The sequence below is a fragment of the Hordeum vulgare genome, chromosome 3H (assembly GCF_904849725.1).
Source record: "Hordeum vulgare subsp. vulgare chromosome 3H, MorexV3_pseudomolecules_assembly, whole genome shotgun sequence".
Lineage (NCBI taxonomy): Eukaryota > Viridiplantae > Streptophyta > Magnoliopsida > Poales > Poaceae > Hordeum > Hordeum vulgare.
The window spans coordinates 348,115,824-348,137,346 of NC_058520.1; the positions used below are offsets into that span (position 1 = coordinate 348,115,824).

Genomic DNA, 21,523 nt, shown 5'->3' on the forward strand with positions numbered 1-21,523 from the left:
AACATAGCTCCACACCACGTCCAATCACCACAAGCAACAAGGAGCAAATAAAATAAATGAATGCTATGATATGTGATGACATGATGCAATCATAGACATGTAGCACCAAATCTTTTTAAAAGAAAGGATGGATGCCATGGCATACAAGGTTCAACATGAATAATAATACAGTGATTGCACTTGGGCCATTACAACACTCCCACACTACAAGAGGATCTCGCCCCAAGATTTTGGATTGAAAGAACTCAGGATATTCGAAATGGAAAACGTCCTCACGTTCCCAATTGTCAAGTTGGAGCTAGAATTGCTGAGAACAAATATATATCCCAACATACATCCGATGAAATAATTTCCTAGGTGACTACTTGAATTCCCACTTGAGAATTTTGAAATATTTCTTAGTTATGCTATCAAGTTGTGGGCCCGAGAACCTACTCAGTGTAATCATCTACACCTTTCTCACAACTATCAACACACATCCGAGAAGTTTCACAAATTCATCTACCTCAGACCTTCGAAAACATAATGATACCAAACCCGGTAGATCATCCACTCTATCTCCATCAGTACTGGGAAAAGTCCCAACACTATTTGTCACCAAGCAAAGTATATATGTGTTTCGATTTCCGCGTCGTGGGATACTAAGGAAGCTGAATGATAACGATGTGATGATAACTCCTTGGAGCTCAACTCCCGGAAGAAATCAAGTCATACACGAGGCAAAAAGCCTGAATCCCATCACATCCATATCATATAGATTCCAAAATACCCGTGTGATCCTAAAAAATTAGAGCGAGAAGAGATGTAGAATTAAAATTCCTAAGTCGTGAACCTCACCAAAGAGGGGAAGAGGAGTAAAAAGAATCCTACTCTCCGATATAACTAGACTCAAAATAGTTTTTCACTGGACTTGACTCGCCCAAGTTCGATCAAGCAAAGGCTCCTATGGTCATATAGTGTTGATTACCAACGCCTAACGTCGAAGATGCGTCACTATCCATATTTGGGGACGAGGCATTAATATTAATAAAGGTTCATCTCGGTGTTTCGCAAGTACAGAAATCATTGAACATACATTTATGAAGAGATGAGTATATGGATTGGCTTACACTCGCCACATGCTAAATTACAAGTCACACAACATTATTTCGATCATCCATAGGACATGGTTCACCTACGGACAAAAACAAACAATAAAATTTCAATGAGTCTATCTCGCTAACCCAGGAGATGACCAAGTTCCTCTACAAATCGGGGTACGTCACGTACATGCACCTGTTCTCCACATCGAACTCCCACTGGAGTTACGAGGCATCAACCGCCTCTGGATCTCCGATACCTGAACTTGTGGTGTTGTAGTAATATGTGAGCCATAGGGACTCAGCAATCTTGCGACCATGATATTGGGGTATGGAAAAGTGGTGAGGTTGCTGTAGCACTAAGCATATTTGGTGGCTAACTTACGAGAACATAATTTAAAGTGGAGTGGTCTATGTATAATGGTTGTGAGCTAGTATGATCAAGAAGTGATCCTAAACACCTACTTACGTTAGTCATAACCCCATCGTGTCCTCACTTGGAGTAGAAGCTCAAGAAAAAGACAATCACTGTTACGCACACAGTTCACATATTTTAATTAAGTTTACTTCATGTTTTTATAACCACATGTTCAACAAATTTCCAAGTTGCCACATAACCGCGGGCACGGCGTTACGAAAGATATTAACCCTGCAGGGGTGATCCAACTAGTCCATCACAAACTATCACAAGCTGCATAGTAAGCCTCAACCACAGAAAAGACCCCATCTCCTTGGATTCCCAATGTAAAACCTCCACCTTTAGGTAGCCCAAGATATCCTCGGAATCCCGATGCACAAGATATATCAAGAAGGTAAAACAAATCCAACAAGACCGCCCGACGTGGAGATGACCCAATAAGAGTCGTGTATCTCAGTCTCAGGACACGTCGGATAAGCGACGCGTACGGTGGCCTGATAAAAAATCACCCAAGTTGCCCTGTGTTGGCCCCGCACAGTGATGTGGGTTGGAACAAGCACTGGCCCAGCGGTTGATTAATTATCCTCGGGGTAGCTATTCCCTGCACTTTTTAATTATTAATGTTAGGGAATATAGTAATAATTCAAAATTTTCCTACACGTCACCAAGATCAAACTAGGAGATACCAGCAATGAGAGAGGGAGAGGATCTTCATACCATTGAATATCGCTAAGCAGAAACATTACTATGAACGCAGTTGATGGAGTCGTACTCGCGGTGATCCGATCCAAGCACCAAACGAATAGTTCCTCCGCATTCAATAGACCTACAGCCCGGGGACGTCTCCTCCTTCTTGATCCAGCAAGGGTGAAGGAGAATTTGAGGGAGAGCTCCGGCAGCATGACGGCGTGGTGGCGGTGGATCTTGTTGTGTTGGAAATATGCGCTAGAGGCAATAATAAACTAGTTATTATTATTTTTCCATGTTCATGATAATTTTCTATTGTTCATGCTATAATGTATTAACCGGAAACCGTAATACATGTGTGAATACATAGACCACAATATGCCCTAGTGATCCTCTAGTTGGCTAGCTCATTGATCAATAGATGGTCATGGTTTCCTGATCATGGACATTGGATATCATTGATAATGGGATCACATCATTAGGAGAATGATGTGATGGACAAGACCCAATCCTAAACATAGCACAACATTATGTAGTTCCTCTGCTAAAGCTTTTCTAATGTCAATTATCATTTCCTTAGACCATGAGATTGTGCAACTCTCGGATGTCGTAGGTGTGCTTTGGGTGTACCAAACATCACAACGTAATTGGGTGATTATAATGGTGCACTACAGGTATCTTCTAAAGTGTATGTTGGGTTGGTACAAATCGAGACTCGGATTTGTCGCTTCGTGTGCCGGAGAGGTATCTTTGGGCCCACTCGGTAATACATCATCATAATGAGCTCAATGTGACAAAGAAGTTATCCACGGTGTAAGTGCATCTAGTGCCCCTTAGTGATTGTGGTGGTTTGAAGACTTATAGGTTAAGTATCTAATGTGTTCTTGAGTGTACATGAAAGTGCGTTATATCGACTAGAGGGGGGTGAATAGGAGATTTTTAGAATTTCATCACTGAGGAAATTCCTTTTGAGGAAATGCCTCACTGATGACTAACTTACAGCGGAATCAGTAAAGGATCAGACCTGCAAACTTTCACAACAACAATATTACAGAGTGAAGAATGTGAAAACAGATTACACAGTAAGCAGGCACGCAGAATACAGATGATGATTAACTATTGTGAAGAATTTGGGGTTGAGGAAATTCAGAGAAAGTCTTCAGCAAATTCGTCCAACAGTCACAGTGAAGGTCATCAACACATAATACAGAGAAAGTAAAGAGTTGAGGAATTAGAACCCGATTCTTAGTGAAGACTGTTGTTGATGACCCTGTTCCAACTACTGTGATAGTTGTATATCTGGTTTGGAGCGGCCTGGTATTGAAACCAAAGGACACCCAGTCCCGGGACACACAGTCCCTACCGTATTCTCCTTGAGCTAAGGACACACAGTCCTCGCCCAACACTCGTGGTAAGTCTTCAGGGCAGACTTCCAAACCCTCACAAACTTGGTCACCCGGCGATCCACAATTGACTACTGGATTGCTCTAGACCATGACGCCTAACCGTCTGGAGGATGCACAGTCCTCAAAGGTAAAAGGCTTCAATCCCACACAGGAACAACTTCTTCAGTGATGCTCAATCACTAGGTTTGGTTTGTGGTTTCGGTGTATGGTGTATTTCCTCACTGATGAATTACTCTAGAAAGCTCAGAGGAATTTGGGTTTCGCTTATGACAAGTGTCAGTTTCTTACGGAGGAGCCAACCAGCTAGTGGTTGTGGGGGGTGGCTATTTATAGCCTGGGAGCATCCCGACATGATTTGACACTAATGCCCTTAAATAATATGACCGTTGGAGTGGATAAGACCAGTGACTTGGCGTGGTTATCGAAACGGTCGGGACCCTCAACTGTGAGAGTCCTCATGTCACTCATATTCCTCACTTGAGGCTTTTGGTAGGATTAGGCTTGGGTTGAGCATCATGAGGAAATCCATTCCATAGTGTTACTTTGACCCCCTTTTACAGTACGGTGTTCCTATTCATCAAATGCGAAGAAAGTAAAACAGAAAACGTAAATCTTCACGCTTCAATTTCTTCAAAATGATTTTCTTCAGGAACCACCGGTCTTCTCAATATCAGTATCTTCATGAGGAATATCAATTTCATCGCAGATTCCTCGTGATTCATTTCTTCAGCTTCAGACCAATTTCTTCAACTGAAGACATATATTTTTAGGGGTCGATATTCTTCAAATATCTCAAACTCCTCAATGACTTATAGATCCTGTGTATACTCACAAACAAATGAGATACTTAACCTATAAGTCTTCAAACCACCAAAATCACCAAGGGGCACTAGATGAACTTACAATCTCCCCCTTTTTGGTGGTTGATGACAATTAGGTTAAGTCTTCAACAGGGATCAAAAATATGAAGTGTAAATACTCATTTGAGGAATTTGAAAACAAGATTCAGAGAGACTCCCCCTGAAGATGTGCATACCTTGAGGATTTTGCTTTTATAGCAGATGCACATTGATGATTTATATCATGGAGATCTCCCCCTGAGTCTTGTAAATCATGCATATATATAACATATCATATGAAGAAAATGAAGATGCATGATGGCAAATGATATCTGACGAATTCCAGCATGCGTGCATTAAAACTTTGAGGAATAAGCATGTGAAGAAAAACGTTCAAAAGCATCAGAGTACCATCGGGCTTAAGTTACAACTCATTACATAAAAACTTCAGAAGAGCCAAGAGTTTGTAACTTAATATAGTTTATAAGCCCCAAAAATTTCCCGCTTGAAGACTAACTCTCGAGCTTCTCCCCCTTTGTCATCAAGTGACAAAAAGGGACAAACTGAGGTCTAACGCCCGTGAAGACTTCATTTCTTGGCGGTCGAGGAAGAGTCGTGATGCTTCTTGGGAGTAGTCTTCTTCCTGGGCCGGTTGAAGTGTCAAGTTGTTCCTCATCAGATTCAGCGGTGCGGAATGAAGAAAAGGAGCTGTCTTCAAGGTCTGCCACTAGAATGGGCCTGAACTTTCTCTTGGGAGGCCACGACCAGTCAAAGTCCTGCTCAAAGTTCAGTTCTTCAAGCTCAGTCTGGGTCTTCAGATGTGCAAGTGTAGCCCAGGTGCGATCGGAAACATCATGCAGATAGTGATGATTAAGCTTAACAGCGTTCTGAGTTTCAGTGAGGGTTTTCACAACGGCACCAAACTGATGTTTGACCCATTTGTGGTTGTGATCCACCTTCTGGTGAAGACTGAGGAGGAGCTCTCTGGTATTCAGCACGCGAGGAGGAACTGGGCTTGCTGGACGAGTCTCAGTATCGTCCCATGAGGAATAAGCTTCTGGTTCTTTAAACTGGCCATCAAGGGGCCTGCTGCCTTCTTCAATCACAAATTTTCCTTTTCCCTCAATGGGCTCGAAATTCTTCTTGTTGACCCGGATAGGAGGCATATAACCAACATGGTTTTGGAAATCAGCATGGACGTTGATGCCTGTCCTTGTCCTGATGAATCTCATGATCCACGGGGCATATATCTTGTGATCATAGGGGCACATGGCATTGTCAGCCAAAGTCCTCAAGAAGAAATCAGGAATATTGATAGGAATATCGTGAATGATGTTGAAGAGGATATTCTTCATGAGGCCTACAACATCTTCTTCATCGTCATGGCCTTTGATTGGCGCGAGCACACTGCAGAGGATTCTGTAGACAGACCGGGGTGTGTACTTGAGCTCATGGACGAGGAATGTGGTTCTTGAGGGTTTTCCCGTAGCCAAAGGCTTCATGAGGACTTCCATCATTCCATTTGGCAGCTCACGCTCACCATAAAGCTTCACTGCCCCATCTGAGGGGATTGGTACGGGCAGTTCTCTGAGGAGTTCAGAAGCCGGAGCTTTGTAGTGAGTATTTTAGGACATCCAGTCGAACACCCAAGTGTTGATGTCATCAGCATTGCCAGAGATGTGCAGAGTTGCATAGAACTGAAGAATAAGCTCACTGTTCCAGTCTGATATGTCGGAGCACATAGGAAGCAAACCTGCATCGTGGAGTACACTGAGGACTGGTTCCATGCAAGGGATTGCTTCAAGCTCAACATGAGGAATGTGCATGTGCTGGAATATCTTGTTGCGGCCACAAAGCACTGAGGAATAGTAGTTCATCTGAGTCCTTGTCCAAAACTTCAGATGCCTCATTTGAGGCTTGTCATATGGATTCTCTCCGATGAAATACATGCGTTCTTCAAAGAAATCTTCTTTCTGAAACTTTGGACGCTTGGAGAATGGCTGGCGCTGAACTGGCTTAAGATTCTGCTGAGGAATGAGAGGGGAGACAACCATGGAAGTCTCTGGGTTGAGCACAATGAATTCATTGTCTTGGGCGGGTACATTTTCTTCAGCTTTTTCCTCAGGTTGAGGAATTTCATCAGCTGGTACTTCTTGCTGGTGAGATGATGCTTGTTCTGGCCGAGCTTCAGGCTGAGGAATTTCTACTTCTTTCTCAGCTTGAGGAGTTGGGTCAGCCTGTTCCTCATCTTGAGCAGTCTGCTTAGAATGTACATTTTCCTCAGCTTGTTTTTCTTCAGCTGGCTTTGTGGTAGAAGGAGTATCATCAGCTGCTGCAGCTGATGCTTGAGTGGTCTCTGTCTGAGGAATGAGGGGTTGAGGATTGTCATCAATCTGGATTTCCTCATCAGTGTGTTCCTCAGAGGCGACATCCTTCATTTCCTCATCAGCCCTTGTAGCTGGGTCATCAATGACGACCATCTCATATGAGGGAGCGACATTTAGAGGTACTGGATCCAGAGGAGCAGTTTCTTCAGTTTCTTTGAGGCGCTTTGCCTCTGTCATTTCTACTACTGATGAGGCTTTTCTTTTCTTTGCTTCCTTCTCAGCAGCCCTTGTCTTCTTCGCGTCTCATGCAGACGGGATTATCTTCTTCACCTTTGAAGCTTTTGGTGAAGGTGTTCTTTCTGCAGATTCTTCAGCTCGTAGTGAGGAACCAGCTGGAACAGAGTCATCAGCCTGCTTTGAAGAAGCAGCTCGATCAGGAGCAGTCTCATCAGTGGTTGCAATTTCATCAGTTGCAGTCTCCGTGATGATTTCTTCAATGGCCGGTTCATCAGCACGACGCTCCTAGTGTTCTTCCTCAGCTTGAGGAGTTTCCTCCTCATCAGAAGATGCATCTGCTGGCTGTTCAACTAGGGGCTGAGGAGTTGGTGCTGGTGGTGCGGTTTTCTTGTTGTAGTCATCAACAGCACTAGTGCCTAGCTTGATGAAATTGCGCTTGATGCTTTTGCGATCTGACAGCTTGTCATACTTGTCAGTCAATACTTGTAGCTCTACCTAGGTTGACACTAGTGCATCAGGAGTCAGCTTGAGGAAATTCTGCCTGAGGAATTTCTCCTTTTTGGCCTTTGCAGCCTTTGCCTGCCGGGCCTGCTGTTCTTTCCACTTGGCTTCATTTATGAAGGTGGCCACCATGTGGCTGATGCCAGGAGGAAGTTTCAAATCATCAATGGGTGTGTTTGGGTCCTCATACCATATATTGATGTAGTCGAGGAGGACCTTGGGGTCCATGGCTAGAGGAATAGCACTGCATGATGCTTGAGCAACCCTTTCTTGCTTGTTTCTGATGATGGCTTGCAGGGTTTCATCATCATATTCATCACTTCCCTCTGATGCAGATGGGACTGCGATGATTTTGCTGGGGCTTGGCAGAGGTGCACGTTCAGTAGTTGCCAAAGTCTTCACAAGTGGTGTTGAAGACTTTGTCTCCGAGCTAGTTGCAGCTGGGAGTGAGGAGCTGGAGCTGGCGGTCGTAGACTTCACGACATGCTTCGGTACTGGTTTTTCTTGAGGCTTTGGAGGTGGAGCTGAGGATTTTGGTGCAGAGGAGATTGGTGCTGAGGGTTTTGGCGCTGATGATTTTGGTGTTGAAGGTTTTGGTAATGAGGGTTTTGGTGCTAAGGGTTTTGTGACAGAAGTCTGAGCAGACTTCTCTTGAAGCTTTGGAGCCTTTGGCTTTGATGGCGCAGACTGCATTTGAGGAATCTCTGAGCCTGAGGTTTCTGCAGCTGAGGAATGAGCAACACCGGAGGCAGCAGCTGAGGATTCATTGAATTTATTCACTGCAGCTTCTGCTTGCCTCTTGAGCTTGGCCAGATGCCTTTCTTCTTCATCTTCATAGTCATCAATGGTTTTGAGGCTTGATGGATGTGCTACTTGATGATCCTCAAGTGGGGCCCTTCTGCCAGGAGGCTTCAAAGCGAATTTCTTCGCATATTTGGGAGTCACAAACCTGTACTCTTTCCATTCCTTCGCCCATCAGCGTTCAATCTTCTGCGGCCTTATCTTTCTCTTGGACATTGTCTCATGTTCATCAGGCGTATAATAGTCCATGTATATGTCCTCAGGAATATCAGCAGCTATATTCTGCTCCAGTTTCTTTCCTCCCTTCTGTTTTCTCTCTTCCTCCATTTTCTTTAGTTGAGGACTTTGCTGATGATTTTGAACTATTGAGGATTCTGAAGATCCTTGAAGAGTTTCTTCCAGAAACGCTGTAAATGAGTTAATGTGATGAGAACCGAGAGATTCATCAGCTGACATGTGTGTACCTATGAACAGAGTATAGTTGCGAGGAATTTGGAGAGGTCATATGCGTTCTCAGATTTGAAGAAAATGAAAAAGTTTGACAGTTTGAGGAATATAACTAGTGGTTGAGGAATTTGCCTAAGCATACTGTTCTTGGGTTCCAGAGTTGTATAGATCCGAAAATTTGCACAATTGAGGAATCTCGTGAAAATCTTAGATGCTTAGCTAGTTCATCAATGATTGCGGTGATAGGTAGTGTTTGAGGAATCATGTGCGCATCGTATCTTGAGGACAAACAGATTTCTCATAGAAGAGATAAAATTTCAGATCTAATATGCTGTAAAAATGGGATATATTTACCCTGGAAGGTGCGAACGAAGAACACAAAAAGTAGTGTTGGAGAGGCTCTTCGGTCGAGTGTCAAATGCACCCTAACTTGGCGGCAGAGGACATCTACGGCGGCGGCGGAAGTAGATGGTACGACTCCGGCGTGATCCTGGCGACGAAAAGGTCGAGGCACTGAAGCTCTTCCTGACCGGCGACAAGACTACCAGCTGTGGCGCTAGGGTTCGGTGGAGTGTGTTGTGGCAGGAGAGCGATGAGGCGAAGAAGAGGATACCGAGGGGGGTAAGGACACATTTATAGCCCAAAAGTTACTGTTTGGCGCGAAAGTTTCGGAGCGAATAGCCCCTGCCTCTACGTCTCCGCAGGACACGTGTAGCTCCCGTACAATGCGGTGGAGATAGTGGAGATCGTAGTTATCTGATCGTGGGAAGTTTACTGTGCCTTAAAAGAAAACAATTTTTGAAGATTTGAGGATTTTCGTTACAAAATCATCAGCTGACAAGGATGTAGTGAGGATTTTGAACAAAGTTTCAAATAGAACGCATATGAAGAATTGAATAGACTGGATAAGTATAGCATAGAGGGAAAGTAGGGTCCGATCACATTCACTTAGCAGAAACATCAACTTGAAGAAATAGCAATAAGTGAATCCTGTTGAGGACTAGATATCATAGTCTACCTAGGCAAATGAAAGTCATCAAGTGTTTTTTAAGATTTGGTAATCGATCATCACAATGAAGAATAGCTGTTTTGTAGAAAAATGCATTGTGAGGAAATTGATCATTTGAAGAAAATCAACTTGAGGAATTTCACATTGGGTGGTGGCGTTACCCACCATATAAGAATGTTGATTACAAACGCCACGTACAATTGTCGTAGGGCCCTGAGAATCAATTTCTTTGTTAATTTCTTCACATTCAGAGTGACATTCTTCATCAGTTGAAGAAAATCGTTTCATCATGTGTTGCACATCTAAGTCATCAACTTTGCATAAGTGTTAGGATGTGTGCATGTTTTTTACAAAACATTTGAAGACTCTAAGATATTTAGCTCACACCGCAACTTGCAAAACCTTTTGTTATCCAAGGGCTTAGTGAAGATATCTGCCAGTTGATCATCAGTCTTCACATGGTCGATGAGGATATTGCCTTTGAGGACATGGTCCCGAAGAAAATGATGACGAATCTGGATGTGCTTGGTCTTCGAGTGCTGTACTGGGTTGTATGCAATCTTGATAGCACTCTCATTGTCGCAGTAGGGAGGTACATTCTTCAGGTTGATTCCGTAGTCCTTGAGGGTTTGCTTCATCCATAGCAATTGAGCACAGCAAGAACCAGCAGCAATGTATTCAGCTTCGTCAGTGGAGAGTGATACGCAGTTCTGCTTCTCTGAGGACCAGCAAACTAGTGATCTTCCGAGGAAATGGCATGTGCCAGAAGTTGACTTGCGATCCACACGGTCACCAGCATAGTCTGAATCAGAATACCCTACCAGATGAAGATTGGAGCCCTTCGGATACCATAAACCTAGTGTTGGTGTGTGAGCTAAGTATCGAAGAATATGTTTCACAGCCTTATGATGTGATTCCTTCGGTTTTGCTTGAAAACATGCACACATGCAAACACTAAGCATTATATCTGGCCTAGATGCACATAAATACAATAAAGAGCCAATCATGGAACGGTATACCTGCTGATCGAAATCTTTACCATTTTCATCAGTGCCGAGGTGGCCGTTGGTAGGCATTGGAGTTTTGGCACCTTTGCATTCGTGCATGTCGAATTTCCTCAGAACATCCTTGAGGTATTTCTCCTGTGATATGAAGATTCCATTGCTTTGTTGACGAATTTGAAGACCGAAGAAGAATTTCAGCTCCCCCATCATGGACATCTGATATTCCTCACTCATCATGTAGGAAAATTCATCACTATATCTTTTGTCAGTATAGACAAATATAATATCATCGACATATTTTTGACACACAAATAGCTCATTATCATAGGATTTAGTGAAAAGAGTTGGATCGAGTGAACCAGGTTTGAAGCCTTTCTTCATGAGGAATTCCTTCAATGTATCATACCATGCCCGAGGGGCTTGCTTGAGGCCATACAGAGACTTTTTGGGTCTGAAGACTTTGTCTGGATTCATTGGATCCTCAAAACCTGGGGGCTGAGCAACATATACTTCTTCCTCGAGCTTACCATTGGGGAATGCACTTTTCACATCCATTTGATACAAGGTGATGTTATGATGATTAGCATAAGCAAGTAGTATTCGAATAGCTTCAAGTCTAGCAACAGGTGCAAAAGTTTCATCGAAATCTATTCCTTCAACCTGGGTGTAGCCTTGGGCTACAAGTCGTGCCTTGTTCCTCACCACTTGACCGTCCTCATCTTGCTTGTTTCGGAATATCCACTTGCTGCCGATGATGTTGTGCATGCGAGGATCTGGTCGTTTGACGAGCTCCCATACGTCATTCAGCTTGAATTGAAGAAGTTCGTCTTGCATAGCTTGGATCCACTCCGGTTCTAGAAAAGCCTCAACAACTTTTGAGGGTTCTGTGATGGATACAAAGGAGAAATGCCCACAAAAGTTAACTAAGTGTGAAGCTTTTGAGCGAGTGAGAGGACCTGGCGCGTTGATGTCGTTGAGGATTTTGTCAAGTTCAACTTCGTTTGCAATCCTCGGATGAGCTAGTAGAGTATTTTGTCTAGGCTGAGGAAGTGGTGCTGATGCAATTTCCTCAGGAACATCTTCTTGGTTTTTATCAGCGATGGGGATCATTTCTTCATCAATTTCCTCAGATGGAACAATGTCTTCAGTAGGCTTGAGCTTTATTGCTTCCTCAGGAGACAGCTTATGTGGATCAGAAGGCAATTGCTCTCTTTGCGAGCCATTAGTTTCATCGAACCGCACATCTATAGTCTCAACAACTTTGTTGTGATAGTTGTTGAAGACTCTGTAAGTGTGCGAGTCCTTTCCATAACCGAGCATAAAACCTTCATTTGCCATAGGTGAAAATTTTGAGCTGTGGTGAGGATCTCTAATCCAGCATTTTGCACCAAAGACTTTGAAATAACTTACATTGGGTTTCTTGTCAGTGAGGAGTTCATATGAGGTTTTCTTGAGGAATTTGTGAAGATATACCCTGTTGATGATACGGCATGCAGTGTTGATTGCTTCAGGCCAAAAGCGACGAGGAGTCTGATATTCTTCAAGCATGGTTCTCGCCATTTCAACCAGAGTCCTGTTCTTCCTTTCGACGACACCAATCTGCTGAGGAGTATAAGGAGCAGACAATTCGTGAGTAATACCAAGTTCATCAAGATAATCATCAAGACCAGTGTTTTTGAACTCGGTTCCATTATCACTCCTGATATGTTTGATCTTGATGCCAAAGTTCGTCGAGGCCCTTGAAGAAAATCGTTCGAAGATTTCCTGCACTTCAGTATTATACACTATAATATGCACCCAAGTGTATCTGGAATAATCATCAACTATGACAAAGCCATATAGATATGCTGCATTGGTTAGTGTGGCATAGTGAGTCGGTCCAAACAAATCCATATGAAGCAATTCGAATGGTCGTGTAGTGGTCATGATGGTTTTGGAGGGATGCTTGGATCTGGTCATTTTCCCAGATTCACAAGCACCGCAGAGATGATTCTTGAGGAATTTGACTGATTCGATGCCGATGACATGCTTCTTCTTTGCAAGCGTGTGCAAATTCCTCATGCCTGCATGACCTAGTCTTCGGTGCCACAGCCATCCTTCTGAGGTTTTCGCTAGTAAGCAAGTGGCTGGTTGAGGACTTGTAGAGAAATCAACAATGTACAAATCCCCTCTTCTTACACCTTCGAAGACTTTGGATCTGTCAGATTCCATGATGACTACACATCTATATCTACCAAAGATAACAATCATATCAAGATCACAAAGCATTGAGACTGACATAAGGTTAAAACCAAGGGATTCAACAAGCATCACTTTGTCCATATGCCTATCCTTGGAAATAGCCACTTTGCCAAGTCCCAATACCTTGCTTTTACCTTTATCAGCATATTAGATTTGCTTCAGAGGTGATGGAGTTAGTGGCATATTCATCAGTAAGCTTTTATCACCAGTCATGTGATGTGTGCAGCCACTATCAAGAACCCACTCAGTATTTTTGGGTTTGTCATCCTCCAGATGAATTAGTACAGCTTACCATCTCATATGCTTCAGATTTGAAGAATATGATACTAATTTCATTACATCAATAATTTCATCATAACAGAAATGTAAGGACGTGTGAAATATTTCTATTTCATCAATCATTAGCTTGCGTCCTCTCAAGCATTTCTTCAGGTCTCCAGCAAATTCTTCAGATGATGATTTTCATCTGGAGACCTATCCTGCAGAAGTGATTAGTTTGATTTCTTCACCACCCACATCTGAAGGGGTGGCAAAGCGTTCATCATCCTACGAGCACCATATGAGAAAGGTGGCATTGAAGCTAATGCACTTCTCTTAACAGTAGGGGGATTAAAGTACTCATATGAATATGCAGAGAACTGGTTTGAGGATTTATGAACATAATGATTTGAGGAGTAACGCTCGTATTCATATTCCTTATAGTTTCCCTGCATGTTAGACGCACAAGCACGGGTACGAGCATAGTTTTGACCAGTTGAGGACTTTGATCCTCTTGAAGACTTTGGTCCTTCTAAGGAATTTGATCTGGGGTTCAGATTCTTCAGTGGTGGTGTCATGAGGACATTTACCTGAAGATTTTCAAGACAGCTTTTCGGAACCCAGATTTTCCTCAAAGGAGGGCCATTCCTGCAGTTAGTTCCAACATATCGAGAAAATACTTCACCATATTGATTTTTGAACAGTTTATAGTTGGAATCAAATGACTCATCTGAGGAATAGGATAGTTCACATGAAAAGCCAGTTACATTAGATGAATCAAAAGGAGGCCCAGTAGCATCAACCCATGAGGTTTTGGAATACTGCTCAGGTTTCCACTAAGATCCATCAGCATTTAGTTTCCTCTCAAAGGCAATTCCTTCTTTCCTCGGGTTCCTGTTCAAGATCTGCTTTTTGAGCACATCACAAAGGATTTGATGTCCTTTGAGGCTTTTGTACATGCCTGTCACGTACAATTCCTTCAACCCTTCATTTTCATCAGTGACATTTGTGTTTTCCTCAAGTGAGGAAATAGACACAACAGGTGCAGTTGAAGAATTTGTAGCAATGGTAGCATTTGAGGATTCTGGTGAAGAATCAGCAGTTTCGCGTTCAATGCATTTAAGACATGGAGGAATAAATTCAACTTGACTAGCGATGATCTGTTGAGCTAGTAATGAATCATTTTCCATACGAAGATCATCATGAGACATCCTGAGCTTCTCAGGATCAAGATTCCTTTGAAGAAATTCATAGGAAAGCTTCTCATGATCAGTGAGGAGTGTATCATAACGATCCTGAAGATTATCAAATCTAGACTGAAGACTTTTCATGTCATCAGTGAGGATTTCGGTAAGGTTCATTTCATCATTCAACAGATCATCACATTTGTCTAGCAGTTTCTGAAGCTTTTCCAGAGCAGTTTGTTGTTTAGTGGCAATAATAGCAAGTTTACTGTAACTAGGTTTCTTATAATCATTATGGTCACAGTCACTTGAATCAGAGGATGAGGCATTATTTGATACCTTTGAACCTTTTGCCATGAAGCAATAGGTTGGAGCAATGTCATCCGCATAGTCATCAGTATGGATGGTGCAATCATTTCCTTCAAGATTGAAGATTGACTTGCTGACGAAGGTGGTTGCTAGTGCAAGACTAGCCTGTCCGGATTCTGAGTCTTCATCAGAACCCTCTTCTTCATCACATTCTTCTGATTCTGCCTCGGAGTCCATTTCCTTGCCAATAAGTGCCCAAGCCTTTCTGAAACTGATCTTCTTGTGCGATGAGGGCTTTGAAGATGAGGATTTTTAAGATTTCTTCTTCTTCTTCGAGTCATCAGAACTGTCATCCTTGTATTTTTTTCTTCTTTGATTCCTTTCCCCAACGGGGACAATCAGCAATGTAATGACCTGATTTCTTGCACTTGTGACACGTTCATTTCTTGTAGTCCTCAAATGCATATTCTGATTTCCTCATGTCTCTTCTTGAAGACCGAATTGGCCTCGTCGTGTAAATCTCTGAAATTTCCTCACAAGCATTGCAAGCTCCTGTCCAAATTCTTCAGGATCACAAATGCTGTCGTCTGTGTCTTCGTCTTCAGATGAGGAAATTGCTCTAGCCTTCAGTGCACGTCGTCTGGAATAGCTTGGTCCATATAGATCTCTCTTTTCTTCTAGCTGGAATTCATGAGTATTTAGCCTTTCTAATATATCAGCTGGATCAAGCATCTTGTAATCTGGTCTTTCTTGAATCATCAGAACTAAAGTATCAAATGAAGAATCCAAAGATTTCAGCACTTTCTTCACAACTTCGTGATCAGTGATGTCTCGAGCTCCGAGTGCTTGCAGTTCATTTGATATGTCAGTGAGGCGATCAAAGGTGTCTTGGCAGCTTTCATTGTCATGTCTCTTGAAGCGATTGAAGAGATTGCGAAGAATATCAACACGAGAGTCACGTTGGGTTGATACAGCTTCATTTACCTTGCACAGTCTCTCCCAGATCAGTGTTGCAGAGCCCAAGGCACTTACTCTTCCAAACTGGCCAGGGCTCAGATGACCACAGATGATGTTCTTCGCTTGAGAATCGAGTTGCTTGAATTTCTTCACATCAGCCGCAGTGACACTGGCAGAGAAGATGGGAACTCCATTTTCCACAATATACCAGAGATCATTATCAATAGCTTATAATTGCATTTGCATTTTGTTCTTCCAGAAGGGAAAGTTCTTTCCTTCGTAGGTAGGACATGCTGCAGTCACCTTAAACATGCCCGCAGTCGACATAACTAAAACTCCACGTGGTTAAACCAAAATCATACAGAACAAGGGAGTACCTTGCTCTGATACCAATTGAAAGTGCGTTATATCGACTAGAGGGGGGTGAATAGGAGATTTTTAGAATTTCATCACTGAGGAAATTCCTTTTGAGGAAATTCCTCACTGGTGACTAACTTACAGCGGAAACAGTAAAGGATCAGACGTGCAAACTTTCACAACAGTAGTATTACAGAGTGAAGAATGTGAAAACAGATTGCACAGTAAGCAAGCACGCAGAATACAGATGATGATTAACTATTGTGAAGAATTTGGGGTTGAGGAAATTCACAGAAAGTCTTCAGCAAATTCTTCAAACAGTCACAGTGAAAGTCATCAACACATAATACAGAGAAAGTAAAGAGTTGAGGAATTAGAACCCGATTCTTAGTGAAGACTGTTGTTGATGACCCAGTTCCAACTGCTGTGACAGTTGTACATCTGGTTTGGAGCGGCTTCGTATTGAAACCAAAGGACACCCAGTCCCGAGAAACACAGTCCCTACCGTATTCTCCTTGAGCTAAGGACACACAGTCCTCGCCCAACACTCGTGGTAAGTCTTTCGGGCAGACTTCCAAACCCTCACAAACTTGGTCACCCGGCGATCCACAATTGACTGCTGGATTGCTCTAGACCATGACGGCTAACCGTCTTGAGGATGCATAGTCCTCAAAGGTAAAACGCTTCAGTCCCACACAGGAACAACTTCTTCAGTGATGCTCAATCACTAGGTTTGGTTTGTGGTTTCGGTGTATGGGGTATTTCCTAACTGATGAATTACTCTACAAAGCTCTGAGGAATTTGGGTTGCTCTTATGACAAGTGTCAGTTTCTAACGGAGCAGCCAACCAGCTAGTGGTTGTGCGGGTGGCTATTTATAGCCTGGGAGCATCCCGACATGATTTGACACTAATGCCCTTAAATAATATGACTGTTGGAGTGGATAAGACCAGTGACTTGGCGTGGTTATCGAAACGGTCGGGACCCTCAACTGTGAGAGTCCTCATGTCACTCATATTCCTCACTTGAGGCTTTTGGTAGGATTAGGCTTGGGTTGAGCATCATGAGGAAATCCATTCCATAGTGTTACTTTGACCCCCTTTTACAGTACGGTGTTCCTATTCATCAAATGCGAAGAAAGTAAAACAGAAAACGTAAATCTCCACGCTTCAATTTCTTCAAAATGATTTTCTTCAGGAACCACCGGTCTTCTCAATATCAGTATCTTCATGAGGAATATCAATTTCATCGCAGAATCCTCGTGATTCATTTCTTCAGCTTCAGACCAATTTCTTCAACTGAAGACATATATTTTTAGGTGTCGATATTCTTCAAATATCTCAAACTCCTCAATGACTTATAGATCATGTGTATACTCACAAACAAATTAGATACTTAACCTATAAGTCTTCAAACCACCAAAATCACTAAGGGGCACTAGATGCACTTACAGTACACAGGATCTATAAGTCGCTGAGGAGTTTGATATATTCGATGAATATCGACCCCTAAAAATGTATATCTTCGGTTGAAGAAATTGGTCTGAAGCTGAAGAATTGAACCGGGAAGAATTTGCGATGAAATTTATATTCCTCATGAAGATATTGAAATTGAGGAATTCGGTGTGTCCTGAAGAAAATCAATATGAAAACTTTGAAGGATCAAGATTTATCCTTTCTGTTTTATTTTCTTCACACTTGAGTAATAGGAACACCATACTGTAAAAGGGGGTCGAGGTAACACACTGGAATGAATTTCCTCATGATGCTCAACCCAAGCCTAATCCTACCAAAAGCCTCAAGTGAGGAATATGAGAGACATAAGGACTCTCACAGTTGAGGGTCCCGACCGTTATTGATAGCCACGCCACATCATTGGTCTTATCCACACCAACGGCCATATTATTTTAGGGCATTAATGTCAAATCATGTCGGGATGCTCCCAAGCTATAAATAGCCGCCCCCACAACCATTAGCTGGTTGGCTGCTCCGTTAGAAACTGACACTTGTCATAAGAGGAACCCAAATTCCTCAGAGTCTTCGGGAGTAATTCATCAGTGAGGAAATACCCCAAACACCAAACCACAAACCAAAAACCAAGTGATTGAGCATCACTGAAGAAGTTGTTCATGTGTGGGACTGCAGCCTTTTACCTTTGAGGAGTGTGCATCCTCGAGACGGTTAGGCGTCATGGTCTCGAGCAATCCAGCAGTCAATTCTGGATCGCCAGGTGACGAAGTTTGTGAGTGTCTGGAAGTTTGCCCTAAACACTTACCACGAGTGTTGGGCGAGGACTGTGTGTTCTTAGCCCAAGGAGAATACGATAGGGACTGTGTGTCCCGGGACTGTGTGTCCTTTGGTTTCAATACCAAGCCACTCCAAACCAGGTGTACAACTGTCACAACAGTTGGAACTGGGTCATCAACCACTGTCTTCACTGTGAAACGGGTTCTATTTCCTCAACTCTTTATATTCCTCAGATTGTGTGTTGATGATTTTCAATGTCACTGTTTGAAGAATTTGCTGAATACTTTCTCTGAAATTCCTCAACCCCAAATTCTTCACGCAAGTTAATCCTCATTTTTTCTGCGTGCCTGCATACTGTGCAAACTGTTTTCATATTCTTCATCCTAAAAATTGTTGTAGTGATACTTTGCACTCCTGATCCTTTGTTGTTTCCACTGTGAGTTAGTCATCGGTGAGGAATTTCCTCAAAAGGAATTTCCTCAGTGATGAAATTCTAAAAATCTCCTATTCACCCCTCCCCTCTAGTCGATATAACGCACTTTCACACGGGATAATGTGTTACGGAACGAGTAAAGAGACTTGCAGGTAACGAGATTGAACAAGGTATAGGGATACCGAGAATTGAATCTTGGGCGAGTGTCATACCAGTAGACAAAGGGAATTGCATACTGGACTGAGTGAATCCTCGACATCGTGGTTAATCCGATGAGATCATCATGGAACATGTGGGAGCCAACATGGATATCCGGACCCCGTTGTTGGTTATTGGCTGGAGAGTTGTCTCGGTCATGTCTGCATGTTTCCTGAACCCATAGGGTCTACACAATTAAGGTTCGGTGACGCTAGAGTTGTTATGGGAATGTTATATGTGGTTACCGAAGGTTGTTTGGAGTCCCGGATGAGATCCCGGACGTCATGAGGAGTTCCGGAATATTCCGAAGGTAAATAATTATATATGGGAAGTCCAGTTTCGGTTGCCGTTACCGGGGGTCCACCGGGAGGGTCCACCTGTCCCGGAGGTCCACATGGCCTGAAAGGGGAGAGGAACCAGCCCCTGGTGGGCTAGTGCCCCAAGGGAAGGAGCCCCAAGGCACAAGGAAGGAGGCCCAAGCACAAGGGAGGCTAAAGACTTTCTCTGAAATTCCACAACCCCAAATTTTTCACGCAAGTTAATCCTCATCTGTTTTTCTGCATGCCTGTATATTGTTCAAACTGTTTTCATATTCTTCATACTAAAAACTGTTGTAGTGATACTTTGCACTCCTGATCCTTTGCTGTTTCCGCAGTGAGTTAGTCAACAGTGAGGAATTTCCTCAAAAGGAATTTCCTTAGTGATGAAATTCTAAAAATCTCCTATTCACCCCCCTCTAGTCGATATAACGCACTTTCAATTGGTATCAGAGCAAGGTACTCCCTTGTTCTTTGTGATTTTGGTTTAACCACCCGGAGTTTTAGTTATGTTGAATGCACGCATGATTAAGGTTACTGCAGCATGTCCTAATTTTGAAGGAAAGGACTTTCCCTTCTGGAAGACCAAGATGCAAATGCATCTTGAAGCTATTGACAACGATCTCTGGTATATTGTGGAACATGGCGTCCCTATTGTCACTGATACTATCTCTGTCGCTGATGTGAAGAAATTCAAGCAACTTGATTATCAAGTGAAGAATATCATCTGTAGCCATCTGAGCAAGGGCCAGTATGGCAGAGTAAGTGCTTTGGGCTCAGCAAAACTTATCTGGGAAAGGCTGTCCAAACTGAATGAAGGAGTATCAACCCAGCGTGATTCTCGTGTTGATGTTCTTCGCAATCTCTTCAATCGCTTCAAGAGGTTTGACAATGAAAGTTGCCAAGATACCTTTGATCGCCTCACTAACATATCAAATGAACTGCAAGCATTGGGAGATCGAGACATTACTGATCACGAAGTTGTGAAGAAACTGCTAAGATCTTTGGATTCTTCATTTGATACTTTAGTTCTGATGATTCAAGAAAGACCAGACTACAAGATGCTTGATCCAGCTGATATACTCGAGAGACTCAATACTCATGAATTCCAACAAGAAGAAAAGAGAGATATATATGGACCAAGCTATTCTAGACCACGTGCACTGAAGGCCAAAGCAATTTCCTCATCTAAATAAGAAGACTCGGATGGTAGCATTGGTGATCCAGAAGAATTTGGACAGGAGCTTGCAATGCTCGTGAGGAAATTCCAGAGGTTTACACGACGTGGCCAGTTCGGAAAATCTTCAAGAAGAGATATGAGGAAATCAGAATCTTCATCTAAGGACTACAAGAAAACAACCTGCCACAAGTGCAAGAAATCAGGTCACTACATTGCTGATTGTCCTCGTTGGGGAAAGGAATCAAAGAAGAAGGAATACAAGGATGAAAGTTCTGATGACCCGAAGAAAAAGAAGAAATCTTCTAAATCCTCATCTTCTAAATCCTCATAGCACAAGAAGACTAGTTTCAGAAAGGCTCAGGCACTTATTGGCAAGGAAATGTATTCCGAGGCAAGAATCCGAGGAATGTGATGAAGAGGAGGATTCTGATGAAGACTCCGAATCCGGACAGGCCAGTCTTGCACTGGCAACCACATTCGTCAGCAGGTCAATCTTCAACCTTGAAGAAAATGATAACACCATCCACACTGATGACTATGCTGATGACTTCGCTCTAACCTATTGCTTCATAGCAAGAGGTTCAAAGGATGACAAACCCAAGAGTACTGAGTGGGTTCTGGATACTGGCTGCACATACCACATGACTGGTGACAAAAGCTTACTGATGAATATGCCATTAACTCCATCACCCCTGAAGCAAATCACATATGCTGACAAAGCTAAAAGCAAGGTATTGAGATTTGGCAAAGTGGCTATTTCCAAGGATAGGCACATGGACAAAGTGATGCTTGTTGAATCCCTTGGATTTAGTCTCATGTCAGTCTGATGCTTTGTGATCTTGATATGATTGTTATCTTTGGTAGATATAATTGTGTTGTCATCATTGAATCTCACAGATCCAAAGTCTTCAAAGGTGTTAGAAGAGGGGATTTGTACATTGTTGATTTCTCTACAGGTCATCAACCAGCCCCTTGCCTACTAGGAAAAACCTCAGAAGGATGGTTGTGGCATCGAAGACTCGGTTATGCAGGCATGAGGAATTTGCGCATGCTCGCGAAGAAGAAGCATGTCAATGCCATCGAATCATT

At 42.8% G+C, this 21,523-nt stretch overlaps 1 pseudogene; it reads right to left on the reverse strand.

Moving 5' to 3' along the window:
* Positions 1-21,077, reverse strand: part of LOC123441751 — a 44,439-nt pseudogene extending 23,362 nt beyond the window's left edge.
* Between the last annotated feature and the right edge of the window lie 446 nt (positions 21,078-21,523).